This window comes from Rhinolophus sinicus, chromosome 8, assembly GCF_057876585.1.
Source record: "Rhinolophus sinicus isolate RSI-liver-muscle chromosome 8, RSI-T2T, whole genome shotgun sequence".
In the NCBI taxonomy this organism is placed as follows: Eukaryota; Metazoa; Chordata; class Mammalia; order Chiroptera; family Rhinolophidae; genus Rhinolophus; species Rhinolophus sinicus.
In genome coordinates, this window is record NC_142508.1 from 52,497,866 (window position 1) to 52,512,373 (window position 14,508).

A 14,508-nucleotide genomic window follows, 5' to 3' on the forward strand; every position below is an offset into this window, starting at 1 on the left:
CAATTCTGTTGAGAAAGAGACGAAAATCCTTGATAGGAGTTGAATTGTTTTTGTCAGCTGCTGCCATCCCTGTTAAATATTTTAATGAATGACTTTATTGTACTATTTCCTTAGCAAGGGTGTAATTATAAAGTTACAATAAACAAGCTATACTAGTAATTAACAACATAGGCAACATAAACAAGTGTGGGGACTCAGGAAAATTATGGGGTGAGGATCCCCCCCTCTTCATTTTTGGTGAAAGACTTTGAAATGGGTTAAAAAGCTTACTGGGTGTCTTCAATGAACAACTAGGCATTGTCTGGCATACCCTTTTTGGGTTATCTGGTTCCATGATGTTTTTTCTTTTCTTTAAACTATTTATAATCTATAGGTTATAGAGAATTGATAGCAATGCAAGTGATTCTTCCCCACAGATAACAGACAAATGAATCTTGTATGGTAGAAGTTCAACTGACTTCCCTCCGCCACAGTAGAAGAAGCCAGTTTTGCATCTATTAAGCAAATTTATCTGAGCTTTCCTGATTGTACATATAAGGGCCTGCCTTTTGGATTCATCTCTCAACCATCTGTATCATCTTCCATACTTTCTCATTAATTAGTGAGTTAAATTAAATCTTTTACATGTGTTTACATTTGTATAAGTCATAATTTAACTTTTTTTAAAAAAAATATATATATTCTTTGAACATTGCTTGTAGCAAGTGTATCTCAAGTATAGAGCCACTTACAGCCTACGGAAAAGATTTGACCACTGATTGGACGCCTACCTCACTTCTCTCCCTTGTGGAAACAAAGATACCAGGTGTTAGGAGGCTCAGTGAGGGGTGACTGAATGCAGAACACCATTTTGAATGGAGGTGCATGACACTGTGGGTGAAAAAAGGGGCCACACACTAAACCTGACAAGTTCAGGGAAACCAACATGGCGGCCCTACAAACTCAGAGACTGAACATAACCACATAGGATGGTCTGAACGTGAAAATTCCTAACTAAAAGCGAGTCATGGCGGGAAGTCACATCTTAGGCCTGTAGCTTCCTTGACAAAAGTCAATCTTTAACTTAGGTGAGCCTGTCTAGTGTCTTTTTTTTTCTTTTCTTTTTTTTTTTAAGGAGGGTGCAGCTCAAAGTAGCCGATGTGGGGATTGAACCAGCAACCTTGGTGTTAGGAGCACCGCGCACTAACCAACTGAGCTAACCAGCCACATTCTAGTGTCTTTTTAAATCTAAGATAACTTACTTTAGAAATGTCAGCATAGTTGGGCACAACCTCCTCCCCAGGGCAGGAGACCACAGAACCCCCCATTGTTATCCTTTTCTTGCACAGCATCTCTAGGTGCTGTAAATGTTAATTATTGACTATCCTGTACCCACCCATATAAAAGAAGTGTGTCTCTCTGTTTTACTGTTTATCCAATCTCAGTGATTCCCCCTCCTTTGCTTCCTCCCGCCCCCGTCATCAACTACCAATGGATTTCATGTAACCATCCTTATATTTCCTCCTTTGACTCTAGTGTATAAAATAAGCTGCAAAACTATCATTGTCTGGAGCATTTTCTCAATCTGTTGAGATTTTTGCTTCCTGGCAATTGTCAGCAGTTTGGCTCAAAGAAACTCATAAAAATTCTCTACAGGTTTGGACATTTCTTACACTGACAATATGCTAACAAAATTATAAACGTTTTAAAGCTGAAATTTTGATGGTTAACTCAATGTACCCCATCCTTCCAAAAGTTGCTGGAATAAGTTTCTGGGAGCAAGAACAGAAAATAGTGAGAAAGTGGCTTGCAGACAGTGAGATTCTGACAGGTTCCTTAGCTGTAATTATTGCTTTCATCCATCTTAATTACGGCTTCTCATCAATTTAGTGGCGTACTCACCAGTTTAACAACAAACACTAACGGAGCACCTACTTCCCAGCCCGGCGGAAATTGTCCCAAATACTATAGGAAACCCAAATAAATAAAAAGCATGTGTCTACCTTTAAAAAAATATATGGGACTTATCATCTGGAAAAAAATCGTTGGTGTCCTGGTCCCTCAGAGGGAGACCAGAGGCTCAGGACCCCAGGAATCAGGCCTCCAAACCCCAGGCCAGTATGTTTCGCCCTTTCCCCCACGTGCTTCCGCCTCTGTCGTTTCCACTCCTGTCGTTTCCATTTCCCCATTTTCTGAGTTTTCATTCCTGCATACCGTACAGGCCACACCTAAAGGTGACAGTTCCTTGAGACGTCGCCGCAGGATCCGTTCACCTGGGTAAGAATTCTCCACCGAGTGTGACAGCCTGACACCGCGGCTTGGACCTTGCGGCGGCCCGTAGCCCCCATCCTTTCCCTTCCGGATGTCAGCTTGGAGGGATCCCTTTACTTTAGCGAGCGGAGCTTGTAACTAGAAGCTGCCTTTCTCAACGAACCGTCAGTGCTTAAGAGCCAGTGTTCCAGAGGAATCCTGGCTCACATTTCCCCGTAAACCGCCTCAAGCCCCGCTCCGCCGCTAGGAGGGGGGCGGCGGGAACTGCGCAAGCGCGGCGCCGCTGACCTCGCGGGGTTAACTTCCGGGGGTCGCACCGCCTGCTCTCCAGGCAGGGCTCCGGGCTCTCGCGTGTGCTTTGCCGCCGCCTCCCTGTGATCGGCCCGGCGGGACCGACCCGAGCCGAGCCATGGGGCCTGCGACGGGCCGGCCGTGAGCGCGGCCGCATGATGCGTCCCTGGCTCGGCTGCTGCAGTCGCCGCCGCCGCCGCCACAGGTCAGGAGGAGCCGCAGCGCGGGGCGACCCCGCCCGGGCCTCGGGTGAGTGCGGCTGGCTGGGCTGGGTTGGGCCGGGCCGGGCCGGCTGGCTGCTCACTCCCAGGTCTCCCGGCCACTCCCAGGCCCCTGCCCCCTGCTCCCTGACCTTCACCCCGCCGCGTATCTGCGACCTTCCCAGATTCCTCGGGGGCACTTCTGTGCCTGCACTTGACTTCCGCAGGTGTCTCCTTGTCACTCCTTAGTTGATCTTTCTGGATAGGGCCCGAATTGCAGCCCCAGCTTTCTGCTTGACCTTGGGCATGACAGCTCCCCGAGCCAGGGTTTTCTTCTCTAATAACCGGGTTGTTCTCAGGGCTGGAAGACAGAGGGCTATAAACCGTTCTGTAAGCTATAAAGAGTTAATGATAGGCACACATTACAATGGCCTTTCTCCCACATCGTCCGTGGCTTCTTGAACGCTCTTGTTCTTCCCTTCCTTAAGTTTTATTTTTACTTTTCTCCTGCTTTGCGCATCGTTCTCATTATCTTCCCTTACCCCTGTCACTGATCTTTGGAGGGGTTTCCCGCCGGGGCATCTGGGACAATCAGGTCAGCCCTTCAGGGCCATCAATGTCTGCATCTGTTCTTAGTGCAGCCAAGGCTCATCTCTCCTGAGGAGCCATTGCTGCTGGAACTGAGTCTCTTTCTGCTGTTAGATGGACACTATTCACTTAGGAGCCACCGGTTTATCATGGTAGTTACATTGGAGTGTAAGGACAACTGTTGATGCAGACGCCTGGCTTCTTTTGCTGTCCAGGTTGTATACAGTGCTTTCCACATTGATGCTACAGTGTTACATTTGTAATGTGCTTGGTGTATGTATTTAATCCACATATATGTATGTATTTTACTTTTACTGCCTTAGATGGTCTAGAAATCTCGCTCAGTATATTTCTCTTCCTAAACTCTTCACCTCATAGATGATGCATTTAATTTCTTTGATACTGTCTCACAACTTTTGCTTCCCTAAAGTCACCTTTTAAAAAGTCACCCTGTTAAATTTGACGTGTTAGGAAGTTACAACTTGGTTGAAGTGAATGGCTCTCAGGATATTTGAAACATGGAATGGGACACACGTGATAAATTGCATTTCTTGAACATTGGCAAAATGGAAGGGTTCGATTTTATTGAAGTTGTTTGGATTATGTACTTTTGGAGTTAGACCGGTAGATTCACGTCGACTTTTGAGTTGCGAGGTAGAGGAGAACAAGACCATCTGAAGAGAGAATTTCCTAACGAATTCATAAAACAATTGGAACTCTTTCTGCAAATGTCTCATACCAAGGTAAAGTGGGTAAAAATGTATACGGAAGTGTTCCGTTCCCAGTGACTCAGAGCCTGCCTCAAATTACAACGAGTGAATTGGAACTTTATAGCCATGCTAATGAATGCAGTATAAAAGCAGAAATCCTCTTCTAGAAAGGACAAGGGCAGTCACATGCCACTTAACAATAGGGATATGTTCTGAGAAGTGTGTCGTTAGGCGATGTCACTGTGAACGTCATATAGTGTCCTTACACAAACCGAGATGGCCTGTCCTGCCACACACCTAGGCTAGATGGTGTAGCCCTTTGCTCCCAGGCTATAAATCTGTACAGCATGCGACTCTACAAAATAACACAAGATTAAAGCAAGCACAAGAGAAAAGGATGCAATCAAGAGATGGGGTAAACACGAGATGTCTGAGGCTGCTGCCAGGGTAACACAGCATGCTGTTTTACAGCAAACTTGTTTTTATAAGTAGCACGAACATACTCTTAACAATAAAAAGTACAGTGTGGTAAATACATAAACCAGTAACATAGTCGTTTATTATCAAGTATTATGTACAGTACAAATTGTAGTATGTGCTATAATTTATATGACTGGCAGGCAGCACGGGTTTGTTTACACCAGCCTTGCCACAAACACATGAGTCATGCATGACATGCTCTACGATTCACTAGGCAATAGAACCTTTTCAGCTCCATTTGAATCTTATGAGACTGACGTATATGCAGTCCGTTGTTGACTGAATCATCATTATGCAGCACGGGACTGTATTAGCATGGAGAGAATGGCCCTCTCAGTGAGGCCGTAGTGAAAGGAACTCGATGTGAGACCAGTCTTGATTCAGTCGAAAGTGTGGATATACTTTTACATTCTTCTGAAATTGTCCCTGCAGGCTTGGACTCCTTGGTGATCTATGTAATATAGTCTTTGTTAATTGGAGGAAATGGGACTAGAAATAAGTTCACATACAAAGTTACCATTTGGGATGAATTGAGAAGTAGTTTTCCTGATGATTCCAGAACTTCCCGCTCCAGTCCATGCGGAACAGCTCTACGAGATCGTTTTCTTGAAGCACGTTTCTTACAAGGAATGTTTTCATTATAAAAGCAATACATGCTTATTTTGTAAAAAGTTTAAATAGAGCAGAGCATAAAGCATCAACACTCATTCACACTCCCTCTTCTCCCCAAAACCAATGTCCAGGGTCAGTGTTAATTAACAACTTGCCGCGTGACCCTTCAGCTGTAGCACCTGAGCGTGTAGGCTAACTGTGAAAGTGAGTCAACCACAATTTTACAGAGAACAGTCGCCACAAGACCACCTTCACTTGTGACACCAGCTACAAGTTTGGGGGTTTCCCAAACCACCTTATATTTGAGTAGTAGTTAGAAGGACTCACAGAACTCACTGAAAGCTGTTATACTCACAGTTATGGTTTATTACAGGTAAAGGATACAGACTGAAATCAACTAAGGGAAGAGGTTCGAAGGACAGAGTCCGGGGAAGTATCAGAGGTGGGGCTTCCGTTGTCCTCTCCCCGTGGAGTCAGAACATATTACTTTCCCAGCATTCCTATGAGACAGTATGCATAGGGTATTGCCAACCAGGGAAGCTCCTCTGAGCCTTGGTGTTCAGTCTTTATTGGGGTTCCGTTACATAGGTGTGACTGATTAATTGCTCACATCGTTGATCTCAGGTTCCCGGTCAGTTCTTAGTGTGTGACCCAAACGCCCACCTTAAATCCAACCGTTAGTCTCTCTGGTGTGGCCAGCCCCCACCCTAAATCATTGTCAGCCAAGGACAAAGGCCAGACCTCCTTTGGGGCAAGGTTGAATTCTTTACTACACAGCATCCTTCCTTTTCTCATGGTCCCATCCTTAAAATGACACTTTTCTCTTGCTTTACCATTGACACATGACTCACCCATCTAGATCATGGAGGAGACAGAGACCACTGGGAGAGTTCTTTTAACTGTGATTCCTTTCTAGGTATCAAATCTGAATATCCATCAGTCTTTTTCTTCCCCTTGCCTCTGAGGAAGAGAGAATCCCTCTTTCCCAATGCTAACCGGTACGTGTCCTTTGGTCTTCCTGTTGTGGGACACGCATTTAGTCATTTACTCTCACTTGCCCCTTTGATTTTCTTCTCTTTTACTGACTCTTTGTCTCTTCCTACAGCCATGTTCATGTCTTGCTAATCTTAGCCTTGCTTATACTTCATTCTATTCTCAAAAAACCTTCAGTAAACTCGCATTGTCTCATAAAATCCAGACTCCTTACCGGGCCAAGATAATGCCTTGTTCTGGTACAGCATCTCCTAGTTTTCAAACACGTATGTTATCTGACAGCGCCTGGTACGTGGTGGGTGCTTGGTAAATGTTAGATTAATGACTAATTTGCCCAGGCAGAGAGAGAGAGTCTTCTGATTGGAGGGAACAGCAGGAACAAAAGCACAGAGGATGAAAGGGCATGGCAGGGGGAGCCAGAGTGAGCGCTGTGTGGAAGCGAGTGCTGGAAACTGAGTCCGGAGAGGTCGGGAGAGCCGACTCAGTGGCGCCTGGAAGGCCGTGGTCCCAAGGTTTGGGACCAGATCGAGTTTGTGACCCACGTGTGATTTTGACCGTAACTCCTGCAGCCACATAGAGGGTGTTTGAAACCTGGCGACACTCTGAGGTTAGGATTCTGCACAGGTTCAGGCCAGAGGTGAGGTGCCTACGTGTGGGTTGTGGGAAAGGTGAGAAGGGAAGAATCAGAGCTGTCGGTGGGAAGTGTCTGTCCTCAGCATGGAGGAATGAGGGAGGAGGAGGCATTGTGTGCCTAGAGGTTAAAAGGTGCCTAATAAATACGGGTGGTGTGAGGAGTGTTGTCAACCAATGGAAGGAGAGGCCAGTTCTCTTAAGCTGGTGGTTTGGTGCCTTCTGGGAAATGGTGCAGCTCACTTGCTGCACCCAGTAAGCAGGGGGCAGTCAGAAGAGAGAAATTTCCAGTTTCTCTTGAGACAGTCTTTTACAGTCATTTCTTTGTTGAAATGTTTTGAATTCTTAAAGTTCCATGTTTCCCGAATGCAATGTATTCATTACAGAATGCATTTTCTAAAACCAAGTGCTGTGGGAGATAATTGAATGGACGAACATGGGCTTTGGAGTCAAAACAGTCCTGACTCCACCCTTTACTGGCTGTGAACTTGGGCCAGTTACTTCAGCTCTAAGGCTCAGTTTCCTCATCCCCAAAGTGAGCTAATAATAGTGCCTAGCTTTTAGGGTGGTGGCAGGAGTAACTGTGATAATGTATAGAAAACTCCTGACACACAGTAGCTATTGGGTAATTGGCCTTGCTTTTCACCTCTAATATTTTACACTGTCATTAACTTGCAGCTCAGAGTTAAATCTATTGGCATGTCAAGTGTTCATGGTGTTTCGGATTTGGGTGAGTCTAATGTTATAAAAATTCACTTCATATTAAACAAGGAAGCCCTATTTAGGAAAATGTGGAAAGAGGTTGGGATTCATCAATCTTCAGGTTCAGCTATTCCCTAGGACAGGACGGTTAAAGAGGTTTGTAACTCTGGGGCTCTTTTTTTTTTCTTCTAGATTTAGGATTCTTGAAGATTTACTAACCATGTTTGTCTGTTTAAAAGTCACGGCTCCATTTGACATTCAGAGTCAGGCTGTGGCTCTAGTACAGGGATAAAATGAAACCTTTGGTGTGTGTGTGAACACACCTTCGGTGCTCCAGGTGACACACCTGAAATTGAGACTTTCCCATAAAAAGCCCTACGAGTGTGGGTTTCTCTCCTCCTCCCCTTCTCCCTCTCTTCCCTTCTCCCTCTCCCCTTAACCCTTCCACATTTCTCCCCTACTCTTTTTCTCCAAGGGTCCCTGAGCTTGTGATCCACCCCCCTGCCAGGCCTCCCACTTTGATCCTCTTTCATATTCCTTTCATGTGGCCGTGGGCTTATTGCCTGCTTTTTCTGGTCTTCCTCAAGCACACTCCCTGATGCTCTCACTCATTCACTCAACAAATATTTGCAGAGCGTGTAGTGCGCCAGGGGCGTGCTGGGCATGAGGAACATTCTGTTGAGGTGAGGACAAAGGAACAAGACAGCCAGCAAGGGAGGATGGTGAGATGTGAGGTCAGCAGGCTTCAAGATGGGTAGGATTTTATAGGCCACGGGGAAGCCTTTGGTTTGTATTCTAAATGCAGAGGCAGTCATCGGATCGTTTTAAGTGAGGGACTGGCTCCGTCTGATTTCTAGCCGTAAAAACATACTCTGGGTGCTGCATGGGGAATGGATGGCAGGGTGAGTGTAGAAACAGCACTGGGTAGGTGGTCTGAGTCCTGCCCAGGTGAGGGCTCACGTGCCTTGATCTAGCTGGGTGAGGAGGTAGAAGAGAGCGTCCGATTTGGGTCGGCTTTGGTGGAAGAGCCCACAGAACTTGCTGATGGGTTAGATGTGGAAGTGGGGGAAAGCGTTAGATGAGGGATGAGTCCTGGAAGGATGATCAAACTCGTGAAGGGTGAGTTTTGACCTTGGCAACTAGGTGGTGGTGCTGTTTGTCGAGACGGGAAGAGTGGGGTCGTAACAGTGTGGTGGGTGGGTGGGTAGTGTTTCAGCTTTGACCTTCCTACAGTGGAGTGGAGTTGTTGAGAAGCCAGTTGGATATACTCAATGATACATTATTAGCTTGGGAGTTTCCCAGATGCACTTTTTTTTTTTTTTTTTTTAACGGGCACACAACTCACAGTGGCCCATACACAGCAATCGAACCGGCAACCTTGGTGCTGTTAGCACCACGCTCTAACCAACTGAGCTAACCGGCCACCCCCGAGATGGACATAGTTTAAACGACATGGGACTGGGATCCTATGAGACCATTTAGAGAGCATCTAGAGAAAGGGGAAAACCCAGGACGGAGCCTGGGCACTCCCAACATTTAGGTGTCTATGGAGGAGAAAGACCTAGTAAGAGACTGACATATGGCTGGTGAGAAAAGAAAGAAACTCAGTGTTGGCTCCACCCCACCCCCACTCAGGAGACTGACTTTCCTCTTCTAGTCCCATGGCTTCTTGGTGCGTTTCCATCCTTTTGATCTGCGGTGTCCGAGTGCTATTTTTGAGTGACTGAGGATTTTAGTGTAAAAGATCTTTGTAGAAAGGTTAAATAAGTTGACTGTTCACGTTAAGGATAATGTGCCCGCATATTATTGAGACTTGGCTTTAGTTCACTTAATATTCTGTTGGTTTTTTTTTTCCTTAAAGGTTATATTGTGTTCTTCAGAGTCAGTAATTTGAGAAGAAAATAGTGGTTTCATGTGGCATCCATTATTGGTTGGTTTTGAAAGCACAAACTAAATCTTTCATGATTGTAAACTGCTGGAAAGAACATTTAAGAACATAATTGCAGTAAATACACTGCAGTAGATTGTCTGAATGCTCCGTTCGTTTACCAAGGTCAGTGAGAATTCTGGCTCTTTGGTGATAACCTACCCTGACTCAGGCCCCATCCGGTTCACTATCATTCATGTAGTTGATACACCTGCGACATTAATGCTTGACATGCTCCCTTCACTCCCCTCCTGTGTAGCAACCTGTTTGCATGAGATCTGAGCCTTCGGCTGAGTGGTACCTCCTCCGAATTCTGAAAATTCCCCCTGGTGACCCTGCCTCAGGCCACCTGGCTACCTTGTCACTTCCTCCAAACCTGATTCTCAGTCTCACCTTGATGTTTCCCTCTCCAGTTCCTTGATGTTTCCTGTTCCTGGCTTATCAGGCCCCCCCCCCCCCCTTCATCTTAACACTGGTTAATCATTTCATCCCAAGTCTTGCCTTTGACACCCTGCTGTTCTATCATCACCTTTGCTAATGTCCACCCCAGTCAGCATCTGTAGCGCTGGGCTGGACTTTGCATAAAAGGGCTGGCTGTTCCCATCGCTTTATTAGGAACCAGAGGTTATCAGCACTGTCTGCACCCACAGTGTTGGGTTTCGGTCCTTTCTTGGCTGCCCGCTCCCTGCCCCGGCGTCTTTTTTCTAGTCTTAGGAGCTATTAAGCTTTCCTCCACTTTGCCACCCACAGCCCCCTCCGTACTCTTCGCTCAGAAAACAGTGTTAGGGAGTGTGAACCTCTTTAGCGCCAGTGCTTCTTCTCTGTAGCCACTGTCCCCTCCCCCACCTCCCCTTCCTCCAGTCCAGGGAAGAAGGGTCATGCGCTCTGTTAGCCGTCTTTCCCCTGAGTCTGGAAACTTGGACCCTCATTCTTTAAAAACAGAAAAAAGTGAGCCTATATTGCTTTTGCAGGAAAAGTTCACATAAGTACAAAATTAGAAATAAAAAAGAAATGAGAGCAAGCATGGCAGGGCCTCTTGGTTTATATTCTCTTAGCCCGAGAGCCTGATTGGCTTACCTAGGTTTATATTCTTCATGCTCTTTACATTCAGTCACTTTTGGGGCTGTCCTAGGCTTGTTTTTATTATTTTTCTAAAACTTTAAAAAAATTCATTTAAGTGTGTTTTTCCAGGACCCATCAGCTCCAAGTCAAGTCGTTGTTTCAATCTAGTTGTGGAGGGCGCAGCTCATAGTGGCCCATGTGGGGATCGAACCGGCAACCTTGTTGTTAAGAGCACCGCACTGTAACCGACTGAGCTAACCGGCCCCCATCCCCAGGCCTTTTATTTATAGTGTGGCGTGGTCAGGCCAAGATGAAACATGGTGGGATTCTCGTGGAGTCCCAGGGACTAACTGTGACTTTGGGTGGGTCCTTAAACCCTGTGGGTCCAAAGTGGTTCAGCTGTAAAATGGGGAGACCAAGTACTTCTTGAAGATTATCTCAATTTAAGTGAAATGATACATGAGAAGGGAAAATAAAAAAATGTTTTTCCTCCACTTTTCCTTTAGGCTGCACATGTCCTTCATTTAATTGCATTTTTTTTTTTTTTTTTTTTAAATTGCTTCTTTAATTTTCTCACCACCGAGTCCCCAAGCTTTTGGCAATTTACTGAAACTGAGCCTGCCTCGCCTCTCCTGGCTCCCTGTGTGGTGTGCTGACTGCTCCCAGCTTCCTTCCTGCCCTTAGCTTCCATTCCCGGCTCTTCTTACCTCTTTCTCCGCTTTCACGCCTGTGTTCCCCAGGGGTCCAGCCTCACACTCTGGCCTTCTGGGTGATCACATCCATTCCCACTTCATCCGTTTCCTCTGTGCTGGTCTCATTTCGTAGGTCTAGGGAGGGGGCTGGAGGAGGTCAGAGACTAATTGTCTGCTAGTCTCTTCTGTAGGTACCTCAGAGTCCCTGCGCCCCAGTCTGGGTGCTTTCTCCCCAAGTCTGCAGCTCCCACGTTCTATGAGTCAGCCGGGGCAGTCATGCCCGAGTCCCTTTTACTCTCCTGTACTCTGTCCCGTCTGCTCCATCTTATTGGTCACTGCTGTGCCTTTTCTTGCTGTGACAGCCTCTCAGGCAGCCCCCTTCAGGCCCCTGCTCCCCTCTGGCCTTGGCCTGAATCACTTCTGCTCTGGGTCACCGCAGCAGCCTTCTGGTTGCCTGTCTTCCTCCTTTCAGCCTACTCTCACTTTGTTGTCAGTTGTCTTTTTTAAAGCATCTGTCCGTTTACTTAAGTTCTGGTGCTTCCCATTCCAGCAGAATCCAGACTCCTTAGCTTTGCATTCAGAGTGCTTTGGACCCCAATCTGTCCTTGGGTTCCATTTCCCCTCTCTTTCCCCCACCCAACTTAGCCCTGCGTGGGGCGCCCTTAGGTGCATTGTATTCCCCTCCCGGGGTATGTACCTTCTCACACTGTTCTCTCCTTCTTCCACATCTTGGTCATCAGGGCCCACTAGGCTTTCTTCTTTACTGAAGCTCTGTCATCTCTCTCTCTCTCATCACGCCCTGCTTCTAATTTGGGGATAACACTTAGCACGTTATTTACAAGGCTGATTCCCACCTCTGCTGCTCTGTGAGCCCCTGTGGGCACAGCTCCTGTCTGTGGTTGCTGTAGAGGAGGGGGCCTGGAGAGCCCCAGGTTTGAATTCAATGGATCTCTCACGGCTGGTGTTTGCTGCATATGCTGCTTCTGTGCCTGAAGCAGGGGCTTGCTTGTTTCTGTGTTTTATAGGTCATCAGTGGGTGTATGAACAGTAAAACAAGGATGAGTTTCAACAGCACTTGAATATAAACACGAATACCAGACTCTAGGGCAGACTTCCTTTTTTGTTGCCATAGTGAAATCATTGTATCTTGATTTTTTTTTTGTAGTAACTGATCACCACAGAATACAGGTATCTTTCGTTTACTTACTTGTTTTCAGTTTGTTTATGAGAAATACATTTTCTGTTTATAAGTGAAGGAAAAAGGTGAGGGGAAGAGATTAAGAAAGAAGCTTAACCAAAGATACAGTGAAACGTAAATCTGAGGCAGGGTCTTGACTCCTGAATGCATCTCCTCTAGGAAGAAAGCTGTTGGGCAACCCACCCGTTCACACCTGCCACATGGACCTGCACTGGTTATTTTCCTCTTCATTTTTTGTTGTTTTTTTTTAGGCATAATTGATATATAATAACATGAATACTTTTAAGTGTGTAGTTCATTGTTTTGGATTTTTTTCTTAACAGCTCATTGAATTTTATTTTAACAAATGCGTATGCCCGTGTAGCCTACTTCCCTATCCGGATACAGGGCATTTCCATCAATTCAGAAAGTTACCCTGGGGTCTTCTCACTCCTTCCCCCCCTGGGCTCAAACCCCTGTCCTGTCTCTTTCACAATAAAGTAGTTTTGCCTGGTTTACTGGGCCATATAGATGGACGCACACTGTACATCTCCTCCGTCTGGTTTCCTTCTCTTTGCTGTTATCCATGTCGTTGCATGTAGCAGTAATTATTTTGTGCTAAGAAGTATACCATGATATGAATATATCATAGTTTGTTTGTGTATCTCCTGGGGATGGGTATTTGGGTTGTTTCTGGAATATTATGAATAAAGCTGCTGTGACCAGTTTCGGACGTGTGTTGTGCTCATACTCATTTTTTCTTGTGTAAATACCTAGAAGTGGAACTGCATAGGGTAGGTGTGTGTTTAACGTTGAGAAAGTGCCCGACTGCTTTCCGAAGTCGTTCCTGTGTTGGCTACTTTTTTAAATTTATAAAAGTAATGGGAATTTGGTCTCATTGTAGAGAGTCTGCTGTAAACCCAGTGCCTGTTATTGGCAGTCTTGTATTTTGCAAAGCCAGTTTTATTCTAAAGCATTGGTAACATAAGCTCATTTTGAAAATATTCAAAATGAATGTGAATAGAACATTGAAAATATTAAGGCATAATTAGGCATTATTAGTTCAAAATATTATTTGGCATTTAAAGTTGTTGGCTATTGCATAGCTATTTGAATAAAATTACTATCTATAAGTACCATGTTTAGAAAGTCACCACCATTTGTTTAAACAACTTGGCATTCCACATTGTTATTATCAAGTTCAGAAGGACCTCAGAGCTGGAAATATTAGGTTGGTGTGAAAGTCATTGTGGTGTTTGCAATTATTTTTAACCTTTTCAACTGCACTTACTTTTGCACCAACCTAATACATTAGGGTTGTGTGTGTGGGGCGTGGTGGGGAGGCGGGGGGGTGGGGTGGGGGCGGGAGGCTGTCCCGCTGAGTGCGGAGGGAGAACCAGTCCTGCGAGACTTGCAGTGGATGGTGTGGGCAGGGGAGGCTGACAGCAGAGCCTGGCGCAGAGTGGACGTGCGGCAGACAGGAAACAGGAAACACCGGGAAGCTTCTGGGTTACTGAGAGGAGCACCAAAATCTGTTTGGTGGCAGAGGCTGGGGAACCATGCCCTCCCCTATCTCTTCACCCTCTTCCATGCCAGCCTTCTGGTGTTCAAGGTAGGGGTCCTGGTGTCAGAAAACAGACACTATATTTTAATTGGATTGTTTCTAATTAAAGAATGGGCAGAGGACCGGAACAGACACTTCTCCCAAGAAGACGTACAAACAGCCAACAGACATAATGAAAAGACGCTCAACTTCACTTGCTATAAGAAAAATGCAAATCAAAACCGCAATGAGATACCACCTCACACTTGTTAGAATGGCGACTGTGAATAAGACAGATAAGTGTTGGGGAGGCCGTGGAGAAGAAGGAACCCTCCTACACTGCTGGTGGGAATATAAATTAGTACAGCCGCGATGGGCAACAGTATGGAGGTTCCTCAAAAAGTTAAGAATAGAGTTACCATACCAACCCACAATCCCTCTTTTGGGAAAAAATTGAAAACACTTATTTGTAAAGATATAGGTACCCCTATGTTCATTGCAGCATTGTTCGCAATAGTCAAGACATGGCAACAACCTGAGTGTCCTTCAACAGATGATTGGATGAAGAAGATGTGGTGCCCATAGGTGATGGAATGTTACGCAGCCATAAAGAAGATGAAATGGCCATTTGCAACAACATGGATGGATCTT

The 14,508-nt window shown here is 45.7% G+C and overlaps 1 protein-coding gene across 1 annotated transcript in view; it reads left to right on the forward strand.

Moving 5' to 3' along the window:
• The first annotated feature begins 2,527 nt into the window (after window positions 1-2,527).
• Window positions 2,528-14,508, forward strand: part of ZDHHC7 (zDHHC palmitoyltransferase 7) — a 29,182-nt gene continuing 17,201 nt past the window's right edge. The window contains exon 1 of the mRNA XM_019747114.3: window positions 2,528-2,790. The gene's annotated coding sequence lies outside the window, so the exon portion shown is untranslated. The remainder of the gene's footprint in view (window positions 2,791-14,508) is intronic.